The sequence below is a fragment of the Egretta garzetta genome, unplaced genomic scaffold (genome assembly GCF_000687185.1).
Source record: "Egretta garzetta isolate BGI_Z169 unplaced genomic scaffold, ASM68718v1 scaffold79, whole genome shotgun sequence".
Lineage (NCBI taxonomy): Eukaryota > Metazoa > Chordata > Aves > Pelecaniformes > Ardeidae > Egretta > Egretta garzetta.
In genome coordinates this window covers 2560336-2571465 of record NW_009260791.1, presented here as the reverse complement: position 1 = coordinate 2571465, position 11130 = coordinate 2560336, and the positions used below count along the sequence as shown (strand labels likewise).

General features: G+C 41.4%; 1 long non-coding RNA gene across 1 annotated transcript in view; it reads right to left on the bottom strand.

The window, feature by feature from the left end:
• Nucleotides 1–9080: 9080 nt before the first annotated feature.
• The window catches only part of LOC118453079, a 29244-nt gene continuing 27194 nt past the window's right edge, over nucleotides 9081–11130 (bottom strand). The window contains exon 5 of the long non-coding RNA XR_004842992.1: nucleotides 9081–11066. This is a non-coding gene — a long non-coding RNA (uncharacterized LOC118453079). The remainder of the gene's footprint in view (nucleotides 11067–11130) is intronic.

Genomic DNA, 11130 nt, shown 5'->3' with positions numbered 1-11130 from the left:
TTCCACCACCCTGAGCCACAATTACAGAAACATTCTAGCAGTGACACATATGGCAAAAGAAAACAGTTTTCCCTGCTAGACCATGAGCAATAGCTCCTAAAGCTCTCAGTAGCTATGAAGAGATTTCTGAAAACCACTTTCCACATTCCAGGCAATGACATCTTACACCAGGAGTCCTGCCTGGGGCCAAAGCTTGCCAACCTGACATGAAAAGGAGTTCCAAGCGCTCCAAATGGAAACACTTATAATAAAGCAGAGCTGAGCCTGCCCAGCCATCTCCTGGGAGACCTGAAACAGGGCAGCATCTTAAAACCTCCCGGCAGCCTCCTGAAATCTTCACCCTTCTGGAAGACCTACACAAAGCAACTTTGACAGCTTGCATATAGCATGCACTCTAAACACTAAATTCTGGTTTTCTTAATCTTTCTTAATCTTAAAGAAGGTTAAGAAAATGCCTGAAGAGTCCTACCTTACAATCCAGTAATGCCCAAGATCAGATATGACATTTGAAGTCTGGGCATTACAGGGGATAGAATTTTACTGGTCAGCCAAGAAGATCTGCTGTAGGCTAAGCTCATCTTATAGCTAAGTTCACAGCAGTAGGAAGAAAATTTAAAAGGATGCAAAAAAGAATAATGGAAATATGCAGGTGCTGCAGCAATAGATGGTGCCTTTGTGCAGGGAGCCTACCTTGAAACAATAGCAATAACAGCAGAGCAACAAAGTTGTGAGAGGCCCTGAAATGTTTCCTTCTGAGGAGTTTACCAAAGAGACAACAGAAAAATAATGAACAGTCTAGAGCAGGTAAGTGTGCTCCTGTCTATATTCTCATAAAATGAAAACAGAAAGGCTTCCACATGAATTTGAAAAATAAATACTAATTAGAGTTCATAAATCCAAATACAACTAAACCCTGCCCCTCCATTTTGCTGCAAACTATCAGAAACATAAACAGTTTGGCACAATTATTTCTATCACTATCCAGGGCTGATTTTACTGTTCTCAATTTAAAGTTCTTTGAAGCAACCAGACCTAGATTGTTCATCTTCCCCAAACTAAGAGGACTGGCTGACAGCCTTCTTGGTAGAAAGACTGGCAGTCTTGCATAATAAAGACTTTATATCTGGATCCCTAAATTAATAGCTGCAGCCACTGAACCAAAAGAATTTTGTTCTAGTAAAACCTGTCAAACTGATAACTCTGGAGACTGAGTTGTCTCATTTATTCACAGAACAATTAAATTATGGAAGGTACTGGGCAGATTCCTCCCAACTATGCCTTTCAGATATTACCCCAATAATACCTCTGTTCTGTGGCATCTCTGCTGGGGTGAAGGTGGATGTTTTCATGGCTGCAGATGAACCTGTCAATGGAAGGGGCAATTAGCACAAATACCTGACATCCAAGAGACTTTGCAAAAGCCAGAGAACAGGCAACAGATGGCAGCAATTTTCAGTTACCTGTGACTGGCTTGGACTCCTTTCTGGCTAACAAGTGTGAACGGCTCAATTATCTGACCAGTTCCCTCAGACTTCTACATTTATCTAAAGCTGAGAGAACTGCACATTTGATGACAGTTGTTTTTAAAATTACCTAATAAAAACAGAGCTAGTAACAGCACTCAATCCCTATCAAATTCAGTGGGAGAGCAAGGATGCTTAGCTGCTCACAGGCTCTGACCCTGCCGTGGTGACGTACACGCTCAGTTAAAAGGCCGAGGTTTTTCGGTGGGGTTCTGTCTTTCTACCACAAGTCTGACAGAGGTACAAAGAGACCAAAAACCAGATGATTCAGCCTCCAGCAAAAATGAAGAAAATTCTTTATTCCTTATTTTGTTCACCCTGTGCATGGAAACATACAAAAGCACATAAGCATATGAGCACATCTACCCAATGATAAAACTGAGTTACTGCCTGAAGACCTCCCCCCTCTCAAATCCACAGAGCAAGACAAAGAAACATTTAGGATTCCTGGCAACCTACTCCTTTCCCAGCACATGCTAAACAAAACCCTGCTATCTAACAGGGAGAGAGGATGAATTAACATAACCACCTCTCCACACAGCAATTAGCAAATGAAATCAAAACAAAGGAAATGTCCTCCATTAATCTTTCCCTGCCAAAGAGCACCCGACTGCCATATAATCCACAGCAATTAGCCAAATAATGGGAGCGCAAGAGATTTATCTTGAAGCAGGAATTAGGGAGGGCACGATTAATGTACTGTACATCAAGAGTGCAGGCAAAAGCTGGTGATCCCTCAGTGCAGGGTTGTTTGAGGAAACTACAAAGCGTAGAAGCCTGGAACCAGGTTGCAACACATACACCCCAATATTCCCCTTTAGAGCATCCTGTATAAGTCTGATTGGCAGTCACTGCATGTGGGAGGATCAGAGCTCATACCCAAATTTACAAAACCAAGTCTCAGTGGTGCACCTAATGGCTGACCAATATCTTCTGTTAAGAGGGGCAATTGGCAGCAGTATTTGAAAAAAAATCTGGGGGCATGCAAAAAAGGAGGCAGTAAAACAGTAGAGATATTGAAGGCATGTCCTAGCTCACAAGCAGGACCCATCTGCTCCATCAGGCATGGCACTATTTACCAGGGCAGATATGAGCCAAAATTTGGGACACGTGGTCCCTTTTTAAAAGACAAAGCAGAGTAACACCAAACACCTCTTGCTTTCACTGTGCATACCTACACTATCTCTTAAAAATCCTGCTTTGCAGGATGCTGTGAAATAATTGGTAGATCTTATTTTCTAAATGTTTCATGGTCTTGCTTTGGGCAACAGAACAGCTGCCATGTCCTAGCCAGAGGTGACTGAAGGTTATATATGGCTGTTCCTGAATAGTAGGGGGTTTTGTAAATTCATTGTATGAGGAGATTCCAGGATGCCAAGGACTTTAGGTCATATGGCCCATCAGGATGGAAAGATCCAGAGAAGGGCTGAGAGAACTGCTACTGTTAATCACTATGTCCCCTCAGTTCTGCACACTGTGGGAGCTGAAGCCAAGAAAGCTCCAGAATAGCCTCTCCAAATGATACTGTTTTTTGAACTAAACATGGTGAGAAAGTAAAGTCTCTCATATTCTGAGTATTTTCTTTCCCGCTATTTATACCTTTTGAAATCATGATGCTCTGCTGCTTTTCACTTTTAGTTTTCATCTGTTGTTTTTCCTGCCCACTGACAGTGGGGATCTGGCTCAAAAAAACCCTGCAAAGCAACTGGGAATTTGAGAAGACTGAGTAGTACAAAGCTAGAAAAAAATGCAAAGCCCCGAGTAGGCAGATCCTCTGCTACAGGGCAGTTAAAGCATCAGGTAAGAGAAGTCTCAACATGCAAAATATGTGTGTCTTTCCATTAACTGAATATTTGTTAAATTAGAAGATGTGTTTTCCTTTCTTCAGTTTCCTTTGTCCAGAGTCATATGAAAAGTGAATACCAAACATGGAACAGTTTACAGGGACACCATAAAGCTCTTACTTATACTTGCATTTGTTCTAAGCACCATTATTGGGCAACACAAGCCTAAAGGTCTGTGGTTATCTTAACAAAATTAACAAGTCAACAAAAGAGCAATACCCTTAAACAGTACAAAGCCATTCACATTATGATAAACATAAAGGTTTTCTATCATCAACCTGCTGGCACAGGAGAAGATATTTAAGGAGATTTACAATGATGAAGACCTCTGCCATAAATAGCTGTGCCAAAATTTTACTGTGGGACAGTAAATAATTTACAGTCCTGTGACATTAAGTGTAATAGGACACAGGATAGGAACTGGATTCAACAAAAGACTTCTTTCAAGGGTATTTTCAACACTAGGAAAATGAGACTTTAACCAAGTGGAGTAGGAAGAGTCCAGACTCCACATACTACTAAAATCAATACTGAAGTAGTGTGCAAATACCTTCTTGTCATCAACTTAAATATCAACTTACTAGGCAAGCCAATAGAGAATTGGCTTTGGGCAACTGGTCTCATAGGTGTTGCTGTTACTGAGGATTTAGGTATTCAGACAGCTCAAGAGGGAGCTCTGAGGGCTCTGTAATGAGAGTTATTTCAAAATGATCAGATATAGCCATAGATGAGAGCTTTACTCTACAGAAAGCTGGGTAACAGCTTTCATCTTTCTCCACTGAGAATACATGGCTGCACGGATTCCGTCAACAGCCATACCTCTGTATTTTGTCTGCTCCAGACCTATGTCTGATGTCTTCTCACACAGCAAATATAATATAAATAAATAAAGAAATTGAGACAGTGTGAATCCACAAGTCATTCCTGAAAAACCCATATAATATAAATAAATAAAGAAATTGAGACAGTCATTCCTGAAAAACCTTGGATGGACTCACATTTCTAAACCCATAATCTTGAAGTTGACTTGTTTCAATAGAGCAGAGAACTTGCTTCTGAAATCCAAAGTCTGTCCCCTAGTCCCAGGAATCACAAAAAATAATGTACCTTTCTGCCAAAGAATGCTGCTTGTAAGTGAGGAAAAAAAATAATCAATGATGATCTAGAGGAGATACTAAAATGCACTTTCTCCTCCTCCCCTCCAGAAAATCTGAATATCTTTTCTCTGTTATCCTGTGCTTTAAGTTTCACAAGGACAAGTTCACTCATAGAATATACTGTATAGATTTCCTCTATGTGCTTAGCATACTCAGAAGTGGGGGAGTGAGATCGCAAAAGTAAAGAAAGTAATACCTTAGCTCCAGTGAGGTTGTTACAGCTATACAACAACAGGAAGCTTCAGCTCTCTTTTAAGTTCTCACAGATGTAATCCTTCTCATTTCCCTGGAGTTTCATCACCTGACCCATCAGGGTCACTTTGTCCCAGTTGTGGCAATCCGAGGTGGTTTCCCACAAAATCAGTTGAGCTGTTTCTCTAGCTCTTGTAACACTGCCTTTACCATTGCTCCCACGGGTCTCCTTCCTTTTTTGAACTGTTAATTTACTGTGCCTAATCAGTGTTTTTACAAAGAAATGGTAGAACAGAACAGAGGATACCATTTCTGGAGTCCTCTTTCCAGCCTACAGCAGTCATTTACCAGGCACTGACGAGTAATGAATCTGGAACTGTTTGCTACTCTCCAAAAGTGTTAGCATGTTCTTGCCATCTCAGATTGAGCATCTAGTTCTAAATGTGCATGGGAAGACAGCACCTGCCCCTTAGTGCTGCTTTCTGGGGAATCCTTAGTAGTAGCAACACCAAGCAATTGCACCAAATAATTTGATTCTTAAGCAGACATATCCACCTTCTCCCACAGAGTCTGTCTCCTGCCCATTACAGTCAGTACATTCCCAGGTCACAGAGATCAGCACGGACCTGCCAACACAGCCCAGCACAAGCTACAGCTGCATCTCCATCTAGCCACTTACAGCAGTCTTTCTGCCAGCATTTGTTTCAAGGAAAGTAAGGGAGAAAAGAATGGCCCTCAACCAGTTTACCTGCCCCACTGCCTTACAAAACGGAAATGGAGGGTACGACCTCAGAGATGAGCTGGTCAGATTAGTGGCTGCCTAACTATCTAGCTGCTTTCCTGTTAGTGGACCAGTTACAAAGAATTTACTGTTTGTCATCAATTTTTAGTCGCTGGGGTATTTGCAGACTTCTCCCTTGATCCACTCCTAATTTGTATTTGTAATGCCTAATCACCTACACAAGCTAGTGTTTTAATTTCCAACATAGCTGGCTGAAACTCTTTCAACATGAGGGCTTTCACTGTTATCCAAGTATAAGGATGAATTCCTAAACTTCGTTGTTCACATAACATGAGCAACAAACATGGTGGAATGCTGGCAGCCTGGCAGAATTTCATCTCGTCTATGCTGAACAAAGTTACGGCCACTCAGGGCATTCTTGATCATCTGTACCCTACCCCTAAGCAGAGACATTGTTGTACCTTAATTTGGTAGCAAGAATATAAAGAGTGGTTTAAAAAGAAAGCTGTATGTCAAGGGTTTCTTCATAACAGACAGATTTGGAAAGAACAAAGTTCTCATTATACTGTCTGTTGAGATTCTCCTTTGTGAAACTGACAAATCTAATAGTGCATGGGGGTGTATTTTTTTAATAGAGTCAACAGACAGATGGATGAGTTTTTAGAGAGAGAGAGACAGAAATGTGTAAACTTCAGCCAAATACAAAGAAAGAGAAACTGCCTGGGAAAACATAACTGAGAGTAACTCAGCACGGCTTGATACTGGGAGCTGAACTTGCAGCTTTGACAAGGCTGACTTTAAGGCGACCTTCAGTGGAGCTCCTTAACAGTGTATGCTGGGCAATCGCTGGTAAATCTTTATTAATTTTAATTGGCGGCACCCATTTATAAGAACCATTAAAAAGGATAAATTGAGCCCATCCGGCGTAATGTCTTTTGTTAATTAGTTTGTCAGCACTGTTTTAATATCCCCTAATGACTTCATATTTCAGGCCTGACATTAAAGGAGACGCTGTGAGAAAGGAAATGGTCTTATCACCGTGTACATTTTTTTCTTTTTTTGAACAAAAAGTGTCCTTCCAGCCCTGACCAAGGTTAGGTGTCATTTAACTCAGACAGAGAGGTACCACAGGACTCGGAAGGGCCCTATCACCCTGTCCAAACTTCACCTTGCTACTGACCAGCATGCTCTGCTGGGATTTTCTCTTTTTACAGACCGACACCACAGTAGAAGAAATTCAAAGTCATCAGTCACCAAATTCCCACCCTCCACAGCTCATCATGGACTTGTCTCCAGTCTCAAAGCACAGTCATGTGGGAAAAATATGGGAGAAACCTGACATACAATTGCAGCAATGCCTCCCTCAAGTAAAAGCAGGTTAAACCCCACAAAGGTCTTGCTTGACTAACCTGATCTCCTTCTTTGACCAAATGACCCACGTAATGGATGAGGGAAAGGCTGTGGAAGTTGTCTACCTGGACTTTAGTAAAGCCTTTGACACTGTCTCCCATAGCATTCTCCTACAGAAGCTGGTGGCTCATGGCTTAGACAGGTGTTCTCTTCACTGGGTGAAAAACTGACTGGATGGCCAAGCCCAGAGACTTGTGGTGAATGGAGTTAAATCCAGTTGGTGGCCAATCACAAGTGGTGTTCCCCAGGGCTCAGTTCTGGGGTCAGTCTTGTTTAATCTCTATCAATAATCTGGATAAGGGGATTGAGTGCACCCTCAGTAAGTTTGCAGATGACACCAAGTTGGGCAGGAGTGTTGATCTGCCTGAGGGTAGAAAGGCTCTGCAGAGGGATCTGGACAGAGTGGATCAATGGGCCAAGGTCAATTGTATGAGGTTTAACAAGGCCAAGTGCTGGATCCTGCACTTGGGTCACAACAACCCCATGCAACGCTACAGGCTTGGGGAAGAGTGGCTGGAAAGCTGCCTGGCAGAAAAGGACCTGGGGGTGCTGGTTGACAGACAGCTAAACGTGAGCCAGCAGCATGCCCAGGTGGCCAAGAAGGCCAACAGCATCCTGGCTTCTATCAGGAATAGTGTGGCCAGCAAGACCAGGGAAGTGACTGTCCCCCTGTACTAGGCACTGGTGAGGCCACACCTTGAATACTGAGTTCAATTTTGGGCCCCTCACTCCAAGAAGGACATTGAGATGCTGGAGCGTGTCCAGAGAAGGGCAATGAAGCTGGTGAAGGGTCTGGAGCACAAGTCTGAGGAGCAGCTGAGGGAACTGGGATTGTTCAGCTGGAGAAGAGGAGGCTGAGGGAGACCTTATCGCTCTATACAGCTACCTGAAAGGAGATTGTAGCGAGGTGGGTGTTGGTCTCTTCTCCCAAGTAACAAGCGTTAGGACAAGAGGAAATGGCCTCAAGTTGCATCAGGGGAGGTCTAGTTTGGATACTAGGAAAAATGTCTTTACTGAAAGAGTGGTCAAGCATTAGAACAGGCTGCCCAGAGAGACGGTGGCATCACCATGCCTGGAAGTGTTCAAAAAACGTGTAGACGTGGCACTCTGGGACATGATTTAGTAGGCATGGTGGTGTTGACAGTTGGACTTGATGATCTTGGAGGTCTTTTCCAACCTTTATGATTCTATGATTCTATAAATATAAATTCTATATTCTAAAAAATAAATTCTATAATCTTTTGATTCACAAGGACATGCACAGCACTTATATCCTAATCTGTCTTGGGGACCACAAACTTATAGATGAGAAGCTGATAGGTTAAGAACATCAGCAAAGAATGCTTTGTGTGTGTATTTGATTTGTAAAGGAAGACAAAGGAGAAATTATTTGTCTAGGTATGATGCCTTGCCCAGAACAAAGGAGACTGAGCAAATCTGTGATTTTGGTGTCAACAGTTCTCTCCTTCCTCCCTTGTGCTCATCTTATATTTCTTGGAATAGCACACTCAAACTGCAAGCCTGGAAGATGAGGAACAGTTACAAATGTTGGAAAAGCATGGCTTTTCTACTTCTAATGAGTACAATATTTTAGACCTTTATGTCTCAAATAGGTTATAGAGATTTTGTATTAGGTAATAAAAGCAACTTAGCACAAACATTTAACCCTTTTTCCTGAATATGTATGCACTTTATAATTTTTATTCAAGGAAGAAGTGTATAAGGTTAGGGCCAGAAGAAGGATCAACTGTAGCCATCACAGAAGGTAATGCAACCCATCATTGTCCTAGAGCTCTCTTTATGGGGTTAACCTGGCTTTCTTAGACACCATTGCCTCCCTCCTCACAGTTCTGCCACACATTAAATGTCTTTGAGCTGATGAACACTGGAATTATTCACCCAGGGAAGCATTTCCTCAGTGTGAGGTCTGCAGTGAGTTTTATCCCTGCTTAGCTTCCTACAGTGGCTTGATCAATCAGGGAGGAGATTGTAAAGACTGAATCAGTTACTAGTGTTATTACTGAGCAAAATCCTTGCCTCAAAGTCAATGAAAATCTTTCTGTAAAGGACTGGAGAACTAACAGGTTTTACTTTTTCCATTAAAATTTAGGGCTAATGATTTCACCACAGATTTTTTTTTTTTTTTTTTTTTTTTTTTTATGGATACACAGTCACAGCACTTGAATATTAAAAGCTGCTCTATGATCTCCCGGAAGCCATCCTACTGTCATTGCAAGCTTGTGCCATGTTTCATGCAGATTTAAAATTTTCAGGAGACTGCTAAAACTGCGCCCTATGTGAAGCACATAGTAAAAGCATGCCTAGGGTGAAATAGATATTCCCAGCAGGCTGAACACCTCTTTGAATGAACAGCTAATAAAAGTCTTGAGTTTTTTCTCCAACCAGCCTGTCTCCTGTGCACTGCTGTGCTCTACAGAATTCAGCTTTTTATAATCAAAGGTCTACACAACACTGACAGCATAGTTGGTACTTACTCTCCATTTTTCAGCTCTGACAAACACAAATTTACATAATAGTATTTAATTTCTATAAAACATCATTATTCATGACAAGCATATTTCCAGTATTCATAACAGAACAACAACTTGTATTTCCATTGTTGAGTATTTTCAGCTTTTGTTGTACAAAAAATTATGCCTTAATTAGTTTTGCTATTGTTAGCTAGAAAGAGGAGAGGGATTATTTTCTTCATATGCATTAACTAAATGACAGTTGAAACTCACCTCAGAACTGAGAAAGAAGGAAACTAATATTCCTGTTTCCTGTCACATGTAAGAGCCAGAGAGAAGAGAATGGTATCTACCGCTGCCAAAATGTAGCCAACTTAGGCCTAGGTCTTCCAGTTTATTCCCATATATATTGCAACACTATTTTCACTTGTTGATATGTTTTCTCCTTCCATATAAAACTTTCTGTCCTCCAGTACATCATTCTTGCTTCTGGTCTTCACAATTTATGTATCCAATGATCAAACTTCAAAATACTAATAAAATGTGTGTATTTTAATAAAGTCTTTAAAAGTTTTAAAATGTAAACCCTGTGCCTAACATATTTCAGCTACTTTAATAAAATTCTAACACTTTATTGTAAATTTTTAATAAGCTATAATTTTTATCCAAAATCCAGCTTGCCAAACCAAACAGACACCCCCCCACACACATCTTAGCACCTAAGAAATGTGACACCCATTAAAATAACCTTCCTAGTCTAAGTAATCCTATACAATTAATTTCATGAATGAGATGTATGTTTATGAACAGAATTACAGGTAGGACCCATCCATGATATACAGACCCTGTATGTGCCAGCAGAAGTTCTCTGACTGGTCCTCCAGGCTGGTTCTGGCCTCATTACCTGCCAGGAATCATTGAGGACCTCACACAGATTTATCTGTGTGCCTGGGTTACTCAGTGCATATGTTGCAAATTTTCCTTTCCCTGACAGAGTATCAAGTTGGAGAAAGACAGAGATGACAACCAATATTTACAAGAACACTTTTTCTTAATAAAACTGTTATTAATAATAAAATCAAGCTGTTAATTTTACTCCACACCATACATCCACTTCACACAGTTCACTCTTATGCCATATGCACACCAACACACTAACTTCTAGTTAGCAATTTGGAGCAACAGCTGGGAGGCCAACCCCAGTCATTTCATCAGAAGCAGAAGATTATACTGATACAACAAGGGCTTCTAGGCAGGTGTTCAGAAAGAGCTTCAAGCAGTCCCTTGTTTCAACTGGTGTATAACACCTGTAGTTCCTGTCTGCAGACAGCAGCCACCACTATCTCAGATGCAGTGTGAGCTGTGTATCGCACTGTTGATCCTGGTGTTTGCTGGTGACCTTCAACAGATTTGGCTGACTCACATGCTAATATATCCATGCTTGTGGATTCAACAGCATTACTAACCTCTGGAGCTTGTCAGGTTTTGGGAGGCTCTCAGACATGACCTCTCAGCACACAGTTTTCCCCTCTGACTTGCTCTCTTCTTGTGTCTATTTCTAGCCCTGCATCCATAAACACCTATAGAATCCATTCACACTCACACAGAAGGGGCCTTGACACACAGGAGATCTGATGCTTCTGGGAAAAAGCAGAGCTACTAGGCGGTACCATGTGAACTGTACTGTTATGTGCAGTAGCTAAAGGAGACAAGCGGTGCCGACAGACCTGTGAAAATCAGAGTAAAACTACAAATTGAATTGTTACAGTGAATATGAAACTTTTTCTTAGG